Source organism: Pelobates fuscus, chromosome 12 (assembly GCF_036172605.1).
Source record: "Pelobates fuscus isolate aPelFus1 chromosome 12, aPelFus1.pri, whole genome shotgun sequence".
NCBI lineage: Eukaryota > Metazoa > Chordata > Amphibia > Anura > Pelobatidae > Pelobates > Pelobates fuscus.
In genome coordinates, this window is record NC_086328.1 from 88,357,892 (window position 1) to 88,377,609 (window position 19,718).

Consider the following 19,718-nt stretch of genomic DNA (forward strand, 5'->3'; position numbering starts at 1 on the left):
CTAGTTTATTCAATAAATATTGAGTTGCAGTGAGCGGACACGGATTTCAAAGCAAATTAAGACAGATAGGCAAACCTCAAAATTCAGCTGGGTTGGACTAAATATTGCTAATTATCTTATCTACGGTAATTGTTTAATTGAATTGGTAATATATCACTGTGAGATGAGACCATTTATTACTTTCATGTTTACGTCACTCCCAATTCTTTCCTATTCTATATTCTTACCGCCATCAGCCTCGGAGCTGTCTATATGACCCCTTTTATGTTTAACCGCCATAAGCTACATATAACCACAACTTGTAACTGACTGTGATTGTTCTTCGACTTGTAGATTAAAGGGACACTATAGGCACTAAAACAACTTTAGCTTAATGACGGCCGTCACACACCCAGTGCACCAGAGACTGATGATAGCGCTCAGCCATCCCTGGCCTAGAGCCTCTGTGCATCAACCACGCAGGCTCTAGATCTTATGACCATCCCCGGCGGGGGAAGAACAAGTTCGTGGATACCTATCTCCTTCGTGCCCCAAGAAGTCTCCTTTTCTCACGGGACACTGGGACAGTGAAAGTAGTGGAATTCTCAGAAATATAAGGCACGCTTTAGAAAATTGGGCTGTGCGCTGTCCCTGTGATATGATTACTGAACACAATGGGTGATATAATTATCACAGGCAGAGAAATACAGTTTTTACAAAATATTAACTTCCAAAATATACATGTCATTCACATAAAACATACATTTTCAGAATCAGCATGCTTGAAATATACACATACTTAAAAATCAGGGCAATCGGTTCAGGGGTTAAAAAGTTAAGGGAAAGTCCTATTTGACCAGATGAAGCATGGCTTTTCTGCCCAAAACCAGTTCCACAGCTCTCTCTTCCTCAGGCCGTCTGCGAAGGAGGTGGACGTGTCGATCTGGAATCATGCCTGCCCTAAGACCTCTGATCAAACCTAGGATCGTCAAGAAAAGGACGAAGAAATTCATTCGTCACCAATCAGACAGATATGGCAAGATTAAGCGTAACTGGCGTAAGCCCAGAGGTATTGACACAGGAGGTTCAAGGGTCAGGTCCTGATGCCAAACATTGGTTATGGTAGCAACAAAAAACACACACTGCCCACAGGATTCCGGAAATTCCTGGTGCACAATGTCAAGGAGCTTGAGGTTCTGATGATGAGCAACAAGTCGTTCTGTGCAGAAATCGCTCACAATGTTTCCTCCAAGAACAGAAAAACCATTGTGGAAAGAGCAGCACAGCTTGCCATCAAAGTTACAAACCCCTATTCTGGAACGGCTGCAAAGGCTATGAATGTGGTTTTCAGGAGCACATGGCGCTCATTGCCCTGATAAGATTATCCATACCAAATCACCTTCCCAGATAGTTTACTCAGTCACAACTCACATGTAAGAAGATCTGGCGCTGTTTATTCATTGTATGATCTGTAGAATGTGCAGTCACAACAGGTAAAAGAACGATTATTCCATACAGGTAGGAGAGATATCACAAGTCACATATAGATGTACAGCATAGAATACACTGGAACAGGAAAGGGGGAGGGGGGAATCTGAAGCATAATGCAAACTATGGAGTGGCCCAAGAGACAAACTTAAGATGAACATTAAAGAAACAGTACATTATAATAAAACAATATCATGTAACATGACACTCCCCGCCTGAAATCTATGGATTTCAAAGCCAATTATATATATATAAAGATAAGTCCAAATGTCTAAAAATCCAACTTGAACCTGTAAGTGAAGAAAACATTGGAAAATACTGGTGTGTAAACCATAAATACAAGATACCTGCAAAACAGAGAAGGTATGCAGTAAATAAACAATAAAACATAAGGTCCAATAACAGATGGCTAAAGTCCTGTAGTCTACGGTTTATAGCCGTGGAGCTTCAACAGTGGCATAGTTAACAGTTATAGTGGCGTTCTCCCCGCCATAGTACCGTACGGTCTGGTACTCTTGCATAAGTCACTCGCTTGGGAGAAGAAGTACCAATTATGTGATTGGTTGTGAGAAGTCCGAGCTGAACCTCCTTTGGTTTTCTTAATCTCAACCTTGTGAACCTTTCCATCGTCGCTGGGCATTACACTTGTTACAAGACCCATAGGCCACTCGTTGCGACAGACTTCTCTATCTTTCACTGTTAGCACGGCTGCACAAAGTTCAAGTCTGGGTATGGTATGCGCAGGTTTTGGTGTAAGCTTTGTCTTGATTAGAACAAAATTGCAATGTATGTCTCCACTGATCCCTGAGGTCTTCAAATAGGCCACTACAGCTTTAGCTTCAACTGATGTGTCTGAGAAAATATGGATTTCCTTCAGGTTAACGGCTGAAATGGAGACTGGGGCATAGCAACGTGGAAATTTGAGCTGTTCTAGTGGCTTCAGACAACCTTTCCATTTCTCCCATCTTTGTTGTTTCTCAATAGGTAACGGAGTGTCCCAATCTATGTTATCAGTAGCAAGCTGTCTTAAAAGCATCTTACCTTGGGTAGTGACTGTGGTTATAAATCCCAGTGGGTCGTAGATGCTATTCACTATGGACAAGACTCCTCTCTTGGTAAAAGGTTTGTCACAGGTTGACGCTTGAAAGGTGGATGTGTCTTCTTTGATGTTCCACAGCAGACCTAGACTTCTCTGCAAAGAAGGCGTGTGACCCAAGGTCAAGGTCTTTCACGCTGGCCGCATAGTCCTCAGAGTGAAATGCATTAATTAGCTCTTGGCTGTTGGATATAATCTTGAGGAGTCTCAAGTTTGCTACGGATAGCATCTCCTTTGTTCGGGTGAGAAGATCAATTGCTTCTTTAGCAGCAGGAAAGGATTTGAGCCCGTTTTCTACATAAAAGTTTATTTCGACAAATTGACGAGCGTCGGATCCATACTCAGCTTCTCCAAGCTGGGCTGTCTTTTTTAGTCCATAGATTGCTACAGCTGGGGAAGGGCTGTTCCCAAAGACATGCACCCTAATTCGGTAATCAATTACCTCTTTGTTGAGGTCATTGTCCTTGTGCCATAGGAACCTGAGGTAGTTTCTGTTGTCTTCCTTGACGATGAAGCAGTGGAACATTTGTTGAATATCCGCCATCACTGCTACAGGTTCTTGTCTAAAGCGAATTAGGACTCCAATCAGGCTGTTGTTCAAGTTAGGCCCTGTGAGGAGCATGTTGTTAAGTGAGATGCCTTCATGTTGGGCACTGGAGTCAAAGACAACTCTGATTTGGTCTGGCTTTCGTCGGTGATACACACCGAAGGAAGGGAGGTACCAGCATTCTTCTTCTTCTTTCAGTGGAGGTGCGGGTTCAGCATGACCTCTATCAAAGATATTCTGGATAAAGTCTACGAAATGTCTTTCCATCTCTGGTTTCCTGCTCAAAGTACGCCTTAAGGAGGAGAATCTTTTAATGGCTTAATGTAGATTGTTGGGTAGCTTCTCTCTCGGGAGGCGAAAGGGTAGGGGTGCTACCCAACTATTGGAATCTTCCTGAAAGAACTCGTTGTCCATTACTTTAACCCCTTAAGGACCAAACTTCTGGAATAAAATGGAATCATGACATGTCACACATGTCGTGTGTCCTTAAGGGGTTAAGGAATTCTTTGTCTTCTACTGAAGGAGCTAACATGTTGTCTTTACTGCTTGCATTGAAAACTGTAGAGCCAAATCTGTCATCGTTTGTGCGGGAAAGGTTTGTGTTGCCATGTTGCAACTTGCAGCTAGTTACCTTCTCCTTTACCCAGTAGTGATGTGGGCATGGCTCAAAGTGAGTATTACGACCATTCGGCAATATATTTGTCTTAAATGAAGAAATGTTAGTAGGCCTTTTCATTTTGCCTATACAGACATTACCTATGATGACCCAGCCTAAGTCCAGGTACTGGGCAAACGGAGCATCTGGGGGTCCGCTGACCTGCCTGTGCACCTTGTGGACCCTTAGAATATCTCTTCCCAGCAGAAGGATTTTAGCATCTTTGTCAAGTGGTGGGATTTCACTTGCTATTGACTTTAGGTGAGGGTGGTAGAAGGCAACTTCTGGTGTAGGTATTTCTTCTTTGTTGGCTGGTATCTGGTTGCACTCTACAAGTGTAGGTAAGGGCAATTGTAAGTTCTCTTAGGGAGGACACAATAAGTCCATGGGCCCTTCTTCCAAAGGCCTCGGTAGTGCCGTTACAAGTGCTTAGGGTGTAAGGGTGAACCTCTCCTCTTATGCAAAATAGATCAAACAGTTCAGGTCGGGCAAGTGATCGATTGCTTTGATCATCTAAGATAGCATACACCTTTAAAGTCTTTTCTGGCTGATCCTTGTGGTGAACGTTCACTAGGCATATTTTAGCACAAGACTTGTCACAGTGGTCTTCCCCACAGACTTCAGTGCATGAGGAAAATATCATAGTGGAATTAGGCACCTGATCTGTACTCTTCCCATCGTGATTTGGCCTGGGAGAAAGGTTTGCAGATTGTGAAGGGTTGGGCTCGAGTGGATGGAGAGCTTGAACATGGTCCTCGGAACCGCACTCTATGCACTTGATAGGGATTTAACATTACTTGGCAAAGTGATCAGTGGAAGCACAGCACCTATAACATACCCCAAAGGTCTTTAGGAGTTCCTTTCGTTCTTGTAGGGGCTTCTTCCTAAAGCCGATAAATTTTTTGAGGGGGATGTGGCTTCTTGTGGAAAGGACATAATCGGTTTGGGTTTTCGATCTTGCCGCTCTTGTTTGAGGCGGGAGCTGAGATGGGAGTGGGAATAATGTCCGTCTTCTTAACAGACACGGGACCTCTACGGTTGCTGATTTGTAGGTTGTCACCTTTCAGTGAGGGAGTACTGAACTCACCAAATGCAAAACTAGGATCGTTCTTGGTGTCAGCAATGTTCCTGACAAATTTGCAGAAGTAGGAGAAAGGGGGAAATGAAACCTTGTTTTCCCGTTTGTATTTTGACCCAATTTGGATCCACTTTTCGCGTAGGCTATACGGAAGCTTGTAAATGATAGGGTTAACTCCTCGAGCAGTGTCCAGGTAACTGAGGCCCGGTAGTTTAGGGTCGGTTTTGGCAAGCTGGACTTCGAGAAGAAGGTCACTGAGTCTCTGGAACTCTATATTGTCCTTACCGGATATCGTTGGGAAATTTTCCAATCGTTTAAGCAATGCATTCTCTATGGCTTCAGGACTACCATAACTCTGTTCTAGACGTTCCCATGCAGCGGTGAGACCTGCTGTTGGATTGTCGATGTAGACTGACCTGAGGCTCTTGACACGTTCTGTAGATTGTGGGCCAAGCCACCTGATCAGCAGATCCAGCTCCTCGGCAGCAGAAATACCAAGATCACCTATGGTAGTTTTGAAGGCAGCTTTCCAGCTTCTGTAATTTTCAGGATGGTCATCGAAGCTTACTAGGCCTGACTTGGTGAGCTCTCTTCGAAGTATATACTTTACAAACTCTGCTGTATCAGTTGTCTCTGACTTTACGAAGGAGCTCGCTGGTTGGATGTTGCGCATTGCGTTGTTTATGGTATTGTTGTAAAGAGACGTTGGAAGATATGGTGCAGCAAGGGCGTTCAGCTGAGTTGTTGGATTAAAGTCTGGAACGGTACTATTAGCAGGAGGTTGGTGACTTGCTTGGAGATTGGTGTGCAATTCTGTGACATATGCAGAATCAGCATGACAGTCAGGCGCTGTACTGGGGTGGTTTTGCATGTAGGAAGTTGCTGAAACAGCTTTTGCCTGGTGGTGTGGTGAAGTCCTTGCATTGTCGTGAAGAATGGAGGCAATTGAGTGCTCGCTGCTGTGGTTTAGAACATAGTTCTTAGTGCGTTCGAAAGGATCTTCCATATCTGCCTTGATGCTGACCCTTTCACTAGCATTTTCCTCTGCACCGATAGCTTGTTCCAAAATCTTTAGTTTTGCTGCAGCTGCCTCGTAGTTGCTCTGTACCTTTAAAGCTTCAATTGCTGCCCTTTGACGTGCTGTCTGAGCTTCCATTGCTGCCCTTTGACGTGCTGCTTTAGACGCTGCCTCAGCTTCCATTGCTGCCGCTTCGGCTTGCATTGCTGCAGCCTCGGCTTGCATTGCTGCAGCTTCAGCCTCCATGACTGCTCTCTTTTTTGCATATGCGGCCTGTACTTTGCTAGCCTCTGCTTCGGCTCGGGCGTTTATAAGCTGTTCACTAAGCGTTGAGTGCCTTGAACTTCGGGATCTAGAGGAACTTTTAGAATGTCTGGTGGATACGGATCTGTGAGATACAGTGTCCTGTGGCTGCATTAATTTTGCTTCTGCCTTTGCTTTAGTTAGCAGGATAAAGCTTTCTCTTTCCATGTTAAGAAGCTGGACATTGTTAAGTTGCTCTAATGATTCCTCAGTGTTAATGTTTTGCAGAATAGTTTTATATTTATTGCTTGTAGTCTGGTACAGTTCATATGAAGCAGAGAGATGCTTTATGGCGCCCTCTAGTTGCAGTACCTTATGGCTGGGGCATGAAATCACATCAATGTGGGTGAGGATTTTATCCCAAATCTGCTTCAAACTGGTTGCTAGTTCAGTTCTCATGGATTCATAGTTCTCTTTAACCTTACAAGTAGGTTTCACAGAGGTTTTAGCCAATGCACTGGGCTCTGGGTCCTCTTCCTGGCTTTCTCCATGTGGTGCATGCTGTGGTGTTTCATCACATACTGAGCCTTTTCCACTCATGATGGCCTGAAGTACACAGGCTTGGCTGTAGCAGTGAAGTGTGTCTGTATACTGTGTGGGGCTGTAACAAGCTGTGCTGGGGTTGTATGCAGACCTCTCATACAATACACACAGTTACACTTCACTATGATCTGTCCTGTGACACAGCAATCTCTGTACAAGCTGCTAGTTTACTCAGTCACAACTCACATGTAAGAAGATCTGGCGCTGTTTATTCGTCGTATGATCTGTAGAATGTGCAGTCACAACAGGTAAAAGAACGATTATTCCATACAGGTAGGAGAGATATCACAAGTCACATATAGATGTACAGCATAGAATACACTGGAACAGGAAAGGGGGAGGGGGGAATCTGAAGCATCATGCAAACTATGGAGTGGCCCAAGAGACAAACTTAAGATGAACATTAAAGAAACAGTACATTATAATAAAACAATATCATGTAACATGACAACCCCAACGCCAGACTGTGCAGCGAAGAGAACGAATAAATGCATGGTCTCTGGTGCTGTTATTTGTGTTTAATAAAAGAAAAGTTAAAACCTCAAAACCAGTTCCACAGAGTCTTCTGTCCTGGAGATAATTGGGAAGTAATCCAATTATCTCCAAGGACAGAGGCAAAACTCCATTAGCCACACGGTAGCAAAATACATAAAAATATATAACTGTGCAGCTATTGCATAAAACAGGTACATTCAACATATCCCCAGATAGCTTAGATCTGAGCGCACATTATTACTGACTGCCGCTCAGATCACATACATACAGTTCAATTGCCATGGAGCCAAAGTCTTTCACATAGTCTTTCGTTATACAAATGGGCTCCATAACATAGCTATCTGGGGTAACACTGCTCACATAGGGAAAGTACCGAATGACCCGACTTTCGGGTCTTTGCAGGGGAAAATCAAGCATTTCAACATGGGGCCATAGTCACAGGGCAGGAGGCTGGCAATCAGTCTTCTCCAATGCCCAGTGGCGAGGCTGGTTCCACCACAACAACCTATAAAGTGTTTTGAAACTTACTGTGCATAATAATGTGGATCAGTACATTGTAAGTTTATGTTTAAAAAAAATACTGTTATCATTAGGAGGTTTGTTCAATAAAATTTGAATTGCACTCTTAATAGTTGATAACATGAGAATTATGCTGACTGTTATTTACATCAATTATTTAGGTAAATGAGAAAAATATCATCTGCATAATAATTCCTAGATTTTACTATTAACATGACGTAAAGTCATGATTTTATTAAAGACACGGAGGCGAGTATTATGCTTCTCTTTCTTTAATTCTCCCTCAGCAGCGAAGAGAGATGAATACAAAAGAGAAAAAAACAATATAACATTTGCATATTCACAGTGCTACCAATAGTATCCACCCCCTTAGTATATAAGGTGTAGCAGTCCATCCTTCTTCCTCTTTCCGTAGCGATCCGAAGACCAGTCCAATAACCAAAACGATAAACTTGACCCGAAACTGGAACATCGGGTAGTAGTCAAACATCCATTCTTTATGGGTGGACTGTAGAACCGTCCTTCGAAACTTCAACACCTTGATAGAAATATTCAGGCTAAAACGAGAGGAGAAAATATGTAATATTTTGGTTGTCATCTGGTTGTATCATATACCTCAACATAGGCTGTTACTTGGGTTTGGAGAAAATTTTATTATCATGATGCCATAATGTATGCTACACATAATCAAGACTATATCTAACTTGATAAATAAACCTATGGCCACTTACCCGTGTAACGCAAGGGAGAGGGCCTAATATGACAAACCTGATTATAAAGACACACCCAATCTGCGATTGACATTTGTGTGAAATCCCAATCCCTCCACACAGGGAGTGCGAGAGGGAATAATACTCGCCTCCGTGTCTTTAATAAAATCATGACTTTACGTCATGTTAATAGTAAAAACGAGGAATTTTATTAAAGACACGGAGGCTCCTATTATGCTCTTTCAAAGCTGAGCTATAACTCTTTCCGAGAAGTGCTGGATTGGTTTAAAATAGAAATTCCGGAACGTGGATTCCGCAGACCAATCTGCGGCCTTCAAGATGTCCTCCAACCGACATCCTATTGCCGATACCTTAGAGGCCATAGCGCCACTGACAGAGTGGGCTGAAAAGACAGTGACATCTATCCTGGCCAAAGATAATAACCACTTGACCCAACGAGCGAGAGTAGGTGTATTTACGGGAAGGTGCGGTTTCTTCAGTGAAATGAACAAAGGTCCGTCATTTGACGAGCGTAGGGGAGAAGTGCGAGATTCATATTCTTTTAGGCACAGTATCGGGCACAGATTGGGTTGATTTGGAAGTCTTGGGTAGAAGACCCGTTTAGTTGCTGATTTCGTTCTCAGCAAGATATCAAATGACACTCCTTCCAGAGTGAACATACGGGCCTGCCAGTCCAAAGCCCTCACGTCCGACACTCGTTTACAGGATATTAGACAGAATATCATAAGTAATTTAGCTGACAATTGCTTTAATGACAGTGCCGTGTTGGCGGGCCATTCCTCTAGGAACTTAGGTGGGCGTGAGAAACGTACACCCTTGAGTAGGCGACAGACCAAGGGGTTCTGTCCGAGTGGGATTCCGTCTACAGTATCATGACCTGCCGAGATGGCTGATCGGTAGATGTTGACTGTACGGAAAGCCTTGCCTGATTCGAATAGTTGTGTCAGGAAGTCTAGTACCATTTTTACATAAGTTGATACGGGATCCACTTCTCTCTCCAGGCACCAATTGGACCAAGTTCTCCATGCCGTAGCATATGTGCGCCGTGTTCCTGGTGCCCAGGCGTTTGCCAGGAGTTGGGTAGTTGTTCTCGAAACCTCTGTGATTTCCCAGGGTCCCCGGAAAGGAGCCACGCTCCGAGCCGGAGGATTCCTAGTTCTATCAGGTCGTGATCCTCCCCATCCGGATTGGTTAGCAGGGAGGTTTGATCCGGAAGTAACCGTGGGAAATCGATCGCCATTTCCAGTAGGTGGGGGAACCAAGGTTGAGATCTCCAGCATGGTGTTATCAAGACCAATGTGTTCTTGTAGCGTCGGATGTACGCCAGAGTTCGGGCAATCAGGTTGAACGGAGGGAAGGCATATGCTCGTCCCCTGGTCCAGTCCTGGATGAAGGCATCTGTTGCCATGGCTTCCGGGTCTGGCCACCAGCTAAAAAATTGAGGAAGCTGTGTGTTCAGTCTGGACGCAAAGAGATCCACACTCAAAGGTCCCCATAACTGAGCGATCTTGGAGAATACTTTCGTTTGAAGTCTCCAATCCCCCAAGTCCCTCAGGTATCGGGAGTTCCAGTCCGCGGTGTAATTTCCAGTCCCGGTATGTGTTCCGCGGTTACCGACACATTGTTCCGTAAACAATAATGCCAGAAGTCTCAAGCCAAAACTGCCAAGATGCATGACTTGGTACCTCCTAGATGGTTTATGTACCTGACTGCCGAGATGTTGTCCAACTTGAGGAGTATCGAGCAAGCAATGCCCTTGGGTGAGAGGCTGCGGATGGCAAACGAGGCTGCCAGCAATTCCAGCGAGTTTATGTGTAGGAACGAATTGTCTGACCATCTGCCTCCTGTGGATATGGAGCCGCAACGCGCGCCCCAGCCATGTAAGGTTGCATCCGACTCTATCACTATATCCGGAGTGGAACCTAAGATTGCTCGCCCGTTCCACGCTTCCATGTGGGTTAACCACCAATTCAGTTCTTCCATGGACTCCTCGTCCAAAGTGACGTTGGTCTCGTATGACTGTCCGTTCCTTAGGCAAGATGCTTTCAGACGCTGCAATGCCCGATAGTGTAGTGGCCCCGGGAAGACTGCATGGATGGAGGCCGCCAGTAAGCCGATCACACGCGCCATTTGTCTCAGAGAAATGTCTGGGCGGTTCATTAACCTCCTTTTTTCCTTTTTGATGTTGGACATCTTTTCCGCCGGGAGGCACAGAATCTGTCGAATGGAGTCGACTCGGAATCCTAGGAATTCCATCAGTTGAGAGGGTTGTAGCACCGATTTCTCCCAGTTCACCAGGAAACAGAGGTTCTGGAGGAGGTGAAGGGTCCATGACAGGTGTGTTAACAGAAGGGATCGTGTCCCCGAGAGTATGAGGATATCGTCTACGTAAATAATAAGACGAACTCCGTGTAATCTGAGAAATGCAACCACTGGCTTCAACACTTTCGTGAAGCACCAGGGAGCGGAGGATAGTCCGAAAGGAAGGCAGGAGAAACGCCAGAAATGCCCCACTGGAATTGTAGCAGATTCCTGTGACCTGGCGTTATCGGGATCGTGAGATAAGCGTCTTGTAAATCGAGTTTTACCATCCAGGCTCCCGGGAGGAGCAGGTCTCCGAGGCAGTGTATGCCCTCTTGAAATGCCCTCTTGAAATGCCGGTACTGGACAAAGGCATTGAGGGGTCGCAGGTTGATAACTGGGCGGACACCTCCGCCTTTTATCGGCACTAAAAACAGGTTGCTCACAAAACCTGGTGTATCTAGAGGGATTTCCTGTATAGCATTTTTGGTCTGCAGGACCTCGATTTCCGCAGAGATGAGGTCGCGGTGAGACTTTGGCATGTGCAGCACACGTGGAGGGGAATCCTGAAAGGGAAGTCCCGTCAATTCTAGGTGATAACCCTCTATAGTCTAACACCCAGCTGTCGGATGTCATCGTGGCCCAAGTCTGAGAGAACAAAGCCAATCTGCCCCCCACATTTATATGGGAAAAAAATTGTACTCACCATAAGGGCGTTTTCCTGGGGATGTTCCTCTGGCACCGCGGGCATTCCAAGGTCTCCCTCGAGAGGGGAAGAACGGAGTGTAGGAACATTCCTGGTTTTGCCTCTGAGCATTGAAGGAGCCTCTGCCCGGTCTGGAGAAACCTCGGGGGTTGCAGCCGGGTAGACGGCTCCTACCTCTACCGGCCCCACCAAAAACCTTTTGGTTGAAGACTCGTTTAATGGACGATTGGGCTTTGTCCAGAGCCGTAAAGGTTTTAACGTATGAGCCCAGATCTTTAACGAAGGACTCACTGAACAACAAGCCTTTAGCTGAGGCCCCTGGTTCAGAGGAGGCCATGCTAGCCAGTTTGGGTTCAATCTTCAGCAGGATAGCTTTCCTGCATTCTGTAGACATGGCTGTGGGTCCACTTCTGGGGTTTTAGCCACAGCATCCGGTATGATGGGTCGGGGGCATTCCGCTCTCAGTTTATTACGGCCCTCTTGGGAGAGGGATTTACGGACCCTGAGGGCTAGGTATTGAGTGATATGCTCAGAGGGTTCCCACTCAGCCGAGCATGGGTGTCTTAAGTTATCCGGGTGAAATAAGCGTATATCATTGGTGTCGTGGGCTGCGTCTGCCCCGAGTGCCCCTGACTGTGCCGTGGCAGGTGTTGGTGCCGAAGGGAATTGTTTTCCCTGGAGGCTCTCGCCCTCTGAGAGCTCGTCCTCATAAGGATCTGAGTATGGGACGTCTGACCCCTCATCGTCTGAGTCAGACAGTATATCTGTCACGTTTCCATTCTCTGGCTGCCATAGCCCAGCCAGAAGCTCTAGTGCGCAGTTGTTGCGCGCCATCATGGACAGCGTGAAGCGTGTCAATCAGAGCAGGGTTATCTTTCGTGGGGAGGGGGTCCTGAGAGTGTTTGCACTTGCCTAGCGCTTTGCGCCCTGCTAATGCCCCTTCAGGAGGGGTAGGTGTCATGACAGGGGTAGTGTGAGGCTGGGCTTGCCTGAGAGCCTGTGTAATGGAGTGTGAGATGGTAGAGGTCATAGCTCCCATAGCTGATGATATGGCTTTAGAGATAGAGATAGAGTTGGACATGGTGGCGTCTGGGTCTGGAATTCCTCAGAGCCCATGAGCCCAGGGTCAGCCTGGGGGTCAGGGCCAGTTGTGCCCACTGAGGGACTAAGATGACTAGGGATGTTATCATCAGACTGCATGGTAGATAAAATGAGTGCAAGAATGAAAATAATAAATAAGCGAGAAGTAAAGCACAAGGATTGATTAACCCAAGTACAGGATAAGAAAAGGTACAGGGAGATGGAGGATAGATCCAATGTATATGTGGGATATATATTAAAATGTACCCGTCCGGAGAGAGAAAACACAGGGTCCCGTTCGTTGTGATCGAAAAACCCACGAGGTGTTAACACATTAAAATGGCCGCCGCCTAACCGGCGACGAGAAACTATGACCGCCGCGAGCTTACCGCGCATGCGTGCCGCGAGTGAGCGGCAAAAACGAAAGTGAAATACAAACGCCGCGCAGACGGGTGTAGGTCCGCTGGCGGGTATAGAAAAAATGAGCCAGGAACGGAGCGGGGAGTGATGGCTGACCCCCGCTGACTATACCCGGCAGAGTGTGACCGGGGAAAGGAGTACCCACCCAGAGAGGGGGGAGGGCGGGGGGAGGTGAGGGAACAGGGCTGGCTAGTAGGAAAAAACCCTGCAATAAAGTCCGGTCACAAAATAGACAATAAGACAATAGTAAATGTATGTAAAAGTAACTAATTGTAGTGGGAAGGAAAATACATAATGAAAAATCTCAAAGAATAGGAACAAATAGTACAATCCCACCAAAGCACACTATTGGTAATAGGAAAGTGTACTTATCTGGTCTGAGGGAGCAGCGAAGAAAGAGGAAGAAGGATGGAGTGCTACACCTTATATACTAAGGGGGTGGAATAGCACTGTGAATATGCAAATGTTATATCGTTTTTTTCTCTATTGTATACATCTCTCTTCGCTGCTGAGGGAGAATTAAAGAAAGAGAAGCATAATAGGAGCCTCCGTGTCTTTAATAAAATTTGGAACAGGGTGTAAAAATATATAATGGATAGATCATCCAAGAGATAACCAGAGGCTCCTAATTAGATGTAAAAGCGTTTGGGAGAACCAATGATAAAACCACAGACTTAATCCATTGTAGTTCAAAATATCATCTCGTCTTATAATTGGGAGATCATTGCATATATGTTATAGCATTAGTCTACTGCGCATGTGTACATGAAAACAAGCAACAATTACTTACTTGAGAAAGGGTTATCTAAGCTATGCTAGAATACCAAAGTAACTTTTCATGAAAAAGGAACAGCTACAAAAACTGCTGACACAAGCAGGAATAAAGAATTTAACTTTTAACCCCCGCAGATGTGGAGGGACTTAACCAAGGCAAAGGTTTTACCCTTTATTTACTTTTATCTACGACATTATCACGGCTACTTACATGTTAATTTTCTTTAAATATAAAACCCTTAATCCCATTGTCCATACTACTGCTCACTATAATGGCTTTTTAAATGTATTTTGTACCATGCTGCTATCGCTATTTAATTCAACTTTTGTTTAAACACTACCTGTATTTTTTTGGATTAAGACATTTTTTTTTTTAAAGAATCAATCTGAGGATTTTAAGCGATTCAAAAAGTAATCGGTAATTGGAAATGAGATGATATAATTAGCAGGCTGATGATCTTATTATTGATTCTAAGTTATGCCATTTTTATAATTGTTATTATTATTATTATTTTTTATAATTCTTTATTTTTGTTGTGCAGGTGATTACAAAGCCGGCAAGCGACTCAGGCAGTCGGCGTGTGGTAGCCGGGAAGGGAGGCCTGGCTGCAGCCGTCCACCACGCTCCCCTCCCAAGTAGTCTGCAGTCCCCAAAGCTTCGTGCTTCCCCTATGGTGTCCAAAACTCCCAATCTCTGGGTCCGCCACCTCTCCCACAGCCGAGGGCATCTCGTGGGCTAGTTTTATGGGCAGAGTCTGTCTCTGGTAGCCAGGGGCGGACTGAGAGCCTTTGGGGCCCCCGGGCAAAATTAGATCCCAGGCCCTTTGAATGCACAAATATATGTGCATTAAATAAATGTTAAAGGATCACTATAGTGTCAGGAAAACCGCTTTGTTTTCCTGACACTATAGTGCCCTAAGGGTGCTCCCACCCTCAGGGTCCCCCTCCTGTTGCGCTGAAGGGGTTAAAACCCCTTCAGCAGCTTACCTTTATCCAGCACCGGGCCCCCTCGGCGCTGGTGACCTCTCCTCCCCCGCCGACGTCAGCTCATGAGTGGAGCGAAATGCGCATGCGCGGCAAGTGCGCTTTCAAACAGTCCATAGGAAAGCATTTCTCAATGCTTTCCTATAGACGTTCTGCACGTCAGGATGACACCCACTAGAGGTTTGATTAACCCTGCTAAGTAAACATAGCAGTTTCTCTGAAACTGCTATGTTTACATCTGAAGGGTTAAAACCTGAGGGACCTGGCACCCAGACCACTTCATTGAGCTGAAGTGGTCTGGGTGACTATAGTGTCCCTTTAAATACAACTCTCATTTAATACAGCATTCCTTTGGATGTGTATATTGTGAAGACCTGTGTATTAATGCATGTTTGTATTTGAGTCTGTGTGAATGCACTTGTGCATGTCTGGATGTAGTGTCAGTGTGAATGCATATGTGACAGGTGACAGAGTGTGTGAGGGAGAGGGTGACAGGTGGCAGAGTGAGGGGGTACCTGGAGGCAGAGTCAGGGAGGGAGGGGGTGACTAGTGACAGAGTGAGGGAGGGGGTGACTGTCCCCCTTACTCTGTCACTAGTCACCACCTCCCTCCCTCACTCTGTCACCAGTCATCCCCTCACTCACTCTGTCACTAGAGTGAGGGGGTGACTACTGACAGAGTGAGGGAGGGGGTGACTAGTGACAGAGTAAGGAAGGGAAGGGGTGACTAGTGACAGTGACAGAGTGAGTGAGGGGGTGACTAGTGACAGAGTGAGGGGGTGACTAGAGGGGGTGACTAGTGACAGAGTGAGTGAGGGGGTGACTAGTGACAGAGTAATGGAGGGAAGGGTTGACTAGTGACAGAGGGAGGGAGAGGGTGACTGTCACTAGTCACACCCTCCCTCTGTCCCTAGTCACCCCCTCCCTCCCTCACTCTTTCACTAGTCACCCCTCCCTCACTCTGTCACTAGTCACCCCCTCCCTCCCTCTGTCACTAGTCACCCCCTCCCTCCCTCTGTCACTAGTCACCCCCTCCCTCCCTCTGTCACTAGTCACCCTATGCCTCCCTCACTCTGTCACTAGTCATCTCCTCCCTCTATCACTAGTCACACCCTCCCCCTCCCTCACTGTCACTAGAGTGAGGGGGTGACTAGTGACAGAGTGAGGGAGGGGGTGACTAGTGACAGAGTGAGGGAGGGGGTGACTAGTGACAGAGTAAGGGAGGGAGGGGGTGACACAGTGACAGATAGAGGGGTGACTAGTGACAGAGGGAGGGAGGGGGTGACACAGTGACAGAGGGAGGGGTGACTAGTGACAGAGGGAGGGATGGGGTGACTAGTGACAGAGGGAGGGATGGGGTGACTAGTGACAGAGGGAGGGATGGGGTGACTAGTGACAGAGGGAGGGATGGGGTGACTAGTGACGGAGGGAGGGGGTGACTAAGGACAGAGTGAGGGAGGGAAGGGGTGACTAATGACAGAGAGAGGGGGTGACTAGTGACAGAGGGAGGGGGTGACACAATGACAGAGGGAGGGAAGGGGTGACAGAGGGTGGGGTGACTAGTGACAGAGGGAGGGTGGGGGTGACACAGTGACACAGGGAGGGAGTGATTAGTGACACAGTGACAGAGAGAGGGGGTGACTAGTGACAGAGGGGGGTGACAGTGACAGAGGGGGGGTGACAGTGACAGAGGGGGGGTGACAGTGACAGAGGGGGGGTGACAGTGACAGAGGGGGGGTGACAGTGACAGAGGGGGGGGTGACAGTGACAGGGGTGTGACCAGTGACAGAGGGGGGTGACAGTGACAGAGGGGGGTGACAGTGACAGAGGGGGGTGACAGTGACAGAGGGGGGTGACAGTGACAGAGCGGGGGTGACAGTGACAGAGCGGGGGTGACAGTGACAGAGCGGGGGTGACAGTGACAGAGCGGGGGTGACAGTGACAGAGCGGGGGTGACAGTGACAGAGCGGGGGGTGACAGTGACAGAGGGGGGGGTGACAGTGACAGAGGGGGGTGACAGTGAAAGGGGGGGTGACTAGTGACAGAGGGAGGGGTGACCGTGACAGGGGGGGTGACTAGTGACAGGAGGGGGTGACCAGTGAAAGAGGGGGGTGACCAGTGAAAGAGGGGGGGTGACTAGTGACAAAGTAAGGGAGGGGGTGACTAGTGACAGAGTAAGGGAGGGAGGGGGTGACACAGTGACAGAGGGAGGGGTGACTAGTGACAGAGGGAGGGAGGGGGTGACACAGTGACAGAGGGAGGGGTGACTAGTGACAGAGGGAGGGATGGGGTGACTAGTGACAGAGGGAGGGATGGGGTGACTAGTGACAGAGGGAGGGATGGGGTGACTAGTGACGGAGGGAGGGGGTGACTAAGGACAGAGTGAGGGAGGGAAGGGGTGACTAATGACAGAGAGAGGGGGTGACTAGTGACAGAGGGAGGGGGTGACACAATGACAGAGGGAGGGAAGGGGTGACAGAGGGTGGGGTGACTAGTGACAGAGGGAGGGTGGGGGTGACACAGTGACACAGGGAGGGAGTGATTAGTGACACAGTGACAGAGAGAGGGGGTGACTAGTGACAGAGGGGGGTGACTAGTGACAGAGGGGGGGTGACTAGTGACAGAGCGGGGGTGACAGTGACAGAGCGGGGGGTGACAGTGACAGAGGGGGGGTGACAGTGACAGAGGTGGGGTGACAGTGACAGAGGGGGGGGTGACAGTGACAGAGGGGGGGGGGGTGACAGTGACAGAGGGGGGGGTGACAGTGACAGAGGGAGGGGTGACAGTGACAGGGGTGTGACCAGTGACAGAGGGAGGGGTGACAGTGACAGAGGGGGGGTGACAGTGACAGAGGGGGGGTGACAGTGACAGAGGGGGGGTGACAGAGGTGGGGTGACAGTGACAGAGGGGGGGGTGACAGTGACAGAGGGAGGGGTGACAGTGACAGAGGGGGGGTAACCAGTGACAGGGGTGTGACCAGTGACAGAGGGAGGGGTGACTAGTGACAGAGGGGGGTGACAGTGACAGAGGGGGGTGACAGTGACAGAGGGGGGTGACTAGTGACAGAGGGGGGTGACTAGTGACAGAGGGAGGGGTGACAGTGACAGAGCGGGGGTGACAGTGACAGAGCGGGGGTGACAGTGACAGAGCGGGGGGTGACAGTGACAGAGGGGGGGGTGACAGTGACAGAGGGGGGGGTGACAGTGACAGAGGGGGTGACAGTGAAAGGGGGGGTGACTAGTGACAGAGGGAGGGGTGACCGTGACAGGGGGGGTGACTAGTGACAGGAGGGGGTGACCAGTGAAAGAGGGGGGTGACCAGTGAAAGAGGGGGGGTGACTAGTGACAGAGGGAGGGTGACTAGTGACAGAGACAGGGGGGTGACTAGTGACAGAGTGGGGGTGACTAGTGACAGGGGGGGGGTGATTAGTGCCTACCTGTCTCTCTGCTCCCTCTTCTCTCCCAGGCTGCTGCTCCCTCCCCTGGTGGCTGTGATCGGGCTCTGTGTGAGAGGAGAATACAGGAAGTGATGTCACTTCCTGGCTCCGCCTTTCCCATCACACAGAGCCGCATGGGACAGGAAGGAGGAGACCTGGCAGAGAGGAGGTGAAGCTGCCAGGTCTCGGGTGAGAGGGGGGTGATTTAAAGAGCGGTAGGTTGCTGGGGCCCTGCGCTGCATCAGGGGCCCCAGCAACCTAATAAAGGAAAATACTTTTTTTATTTTTTTGCCGTTCCAGTTGGAGAGATCTCTGATCTCTCCAGCTGGAGCATGGCTTTGCTGCCGGGCCCCTGGCTGCCTCGGGCCCTCGGTCCATGACCGATATGCCCGAGTGGTCAGTCCGCCCCTGCTGGTAGCGTAAGAGCCTCTCCTGCATGTGACCTGTTAGCATGGCGGTCCAGCCGAGCACCATAATTGTTATTATTTTATGACATTGCATACACTGATCAGTGACAACATTAAAATCATTAACAGGTGAAGTGAACAACATTGATTATATCATTAAAATGGCACCTGTCAAATGGTAGGATATATTAGGCAGCATGTGAACAGTCAGCTCTTTCGCTTCATGTGTTGGAAGCAGGAAAAATGGACAAGCGAAAAGATCTGAGTGACTTTGACAAGGGCCAAATAATGATGGCTAGATGACTGGGTTAGAGCATCTCCAAAATGGCAAGTCTTGTGGGGTGTTTCTGGTAAGCAGTGGTTAGTACCTACCAAAAGCGGTGCATAAGAAGACAATCAGTGAACCAGCGTCAGGGTCATGGCTCATTGATGCACATGGGGAGCGTAGACTAGCCCATCTCGTCCGATTACACAGAAGAGCTTCTTTAGTCCATAAAGTTTTTTAAAAAAATTCTCGATGGGAAGCAAGGCACAAAAGGTCACAAAAATGTCTTGTCATGTGAACTCATGTTGCATATTGTATGTCCAAGAATGCTATATTAGATATTGGCTTCTGCGCAAGCCTGTAAGTTGTATTGTACTTGCTATTCCTATCGAATGAAAAATAAAGAATTAAAAAAAAAAAAAAAGAAGAGCTTCTTTAGCTTAATTTGTTGAAAAACGTAATACTGACCATGATAGAAAGGTGTCGGAACATAAAGTGCATCACAGTTTGCTGTGTATGTGGCTGCGTAGCTAGAGACCAGTCAGAGTGCCCATGATGACCTATGTCCACGCCAAAAGCGCCTTCAATCGGGACGTGAGCATCAGAAATGGGCCATGGAGCAGGGTCTGGTTAATCATGGTTTCTTTTAAATCAGCTGGATGGCAGGGTGCATGTGCATCGAGACAGCAGCAGGATGCACTATGGGAAGAAGGCAGGTTGTTGGAGGCAGTGTCATGCTCTGGGCATTCTGGCATTAGTGTTGTAAGAAATGATGAATTAGAATCAAATTAGAAGGTAAATCAAATTTAAGAAATAGAATGTAGATCTGTATGATTGACCTTTGGACCTTTAATATCAAAAGGAGTGCCATGTAAACCAGGAGGAACAAGGTGG

General features: G+C 47.7%; 1 pseudogene; it reads left to right on the plus strand.

Moving 5' to 3' along the window:
- The first annotated feature begins 883 nt into the window (after positions 1–883).
- On the plus strand, positions 884–1,890 carry LOC134578506 (large ribosomal subunit protein eL32-like; annotated as a pseudogene).
- Positions 1,891–19,718: the final 17,828 nt, after the last annotated feature.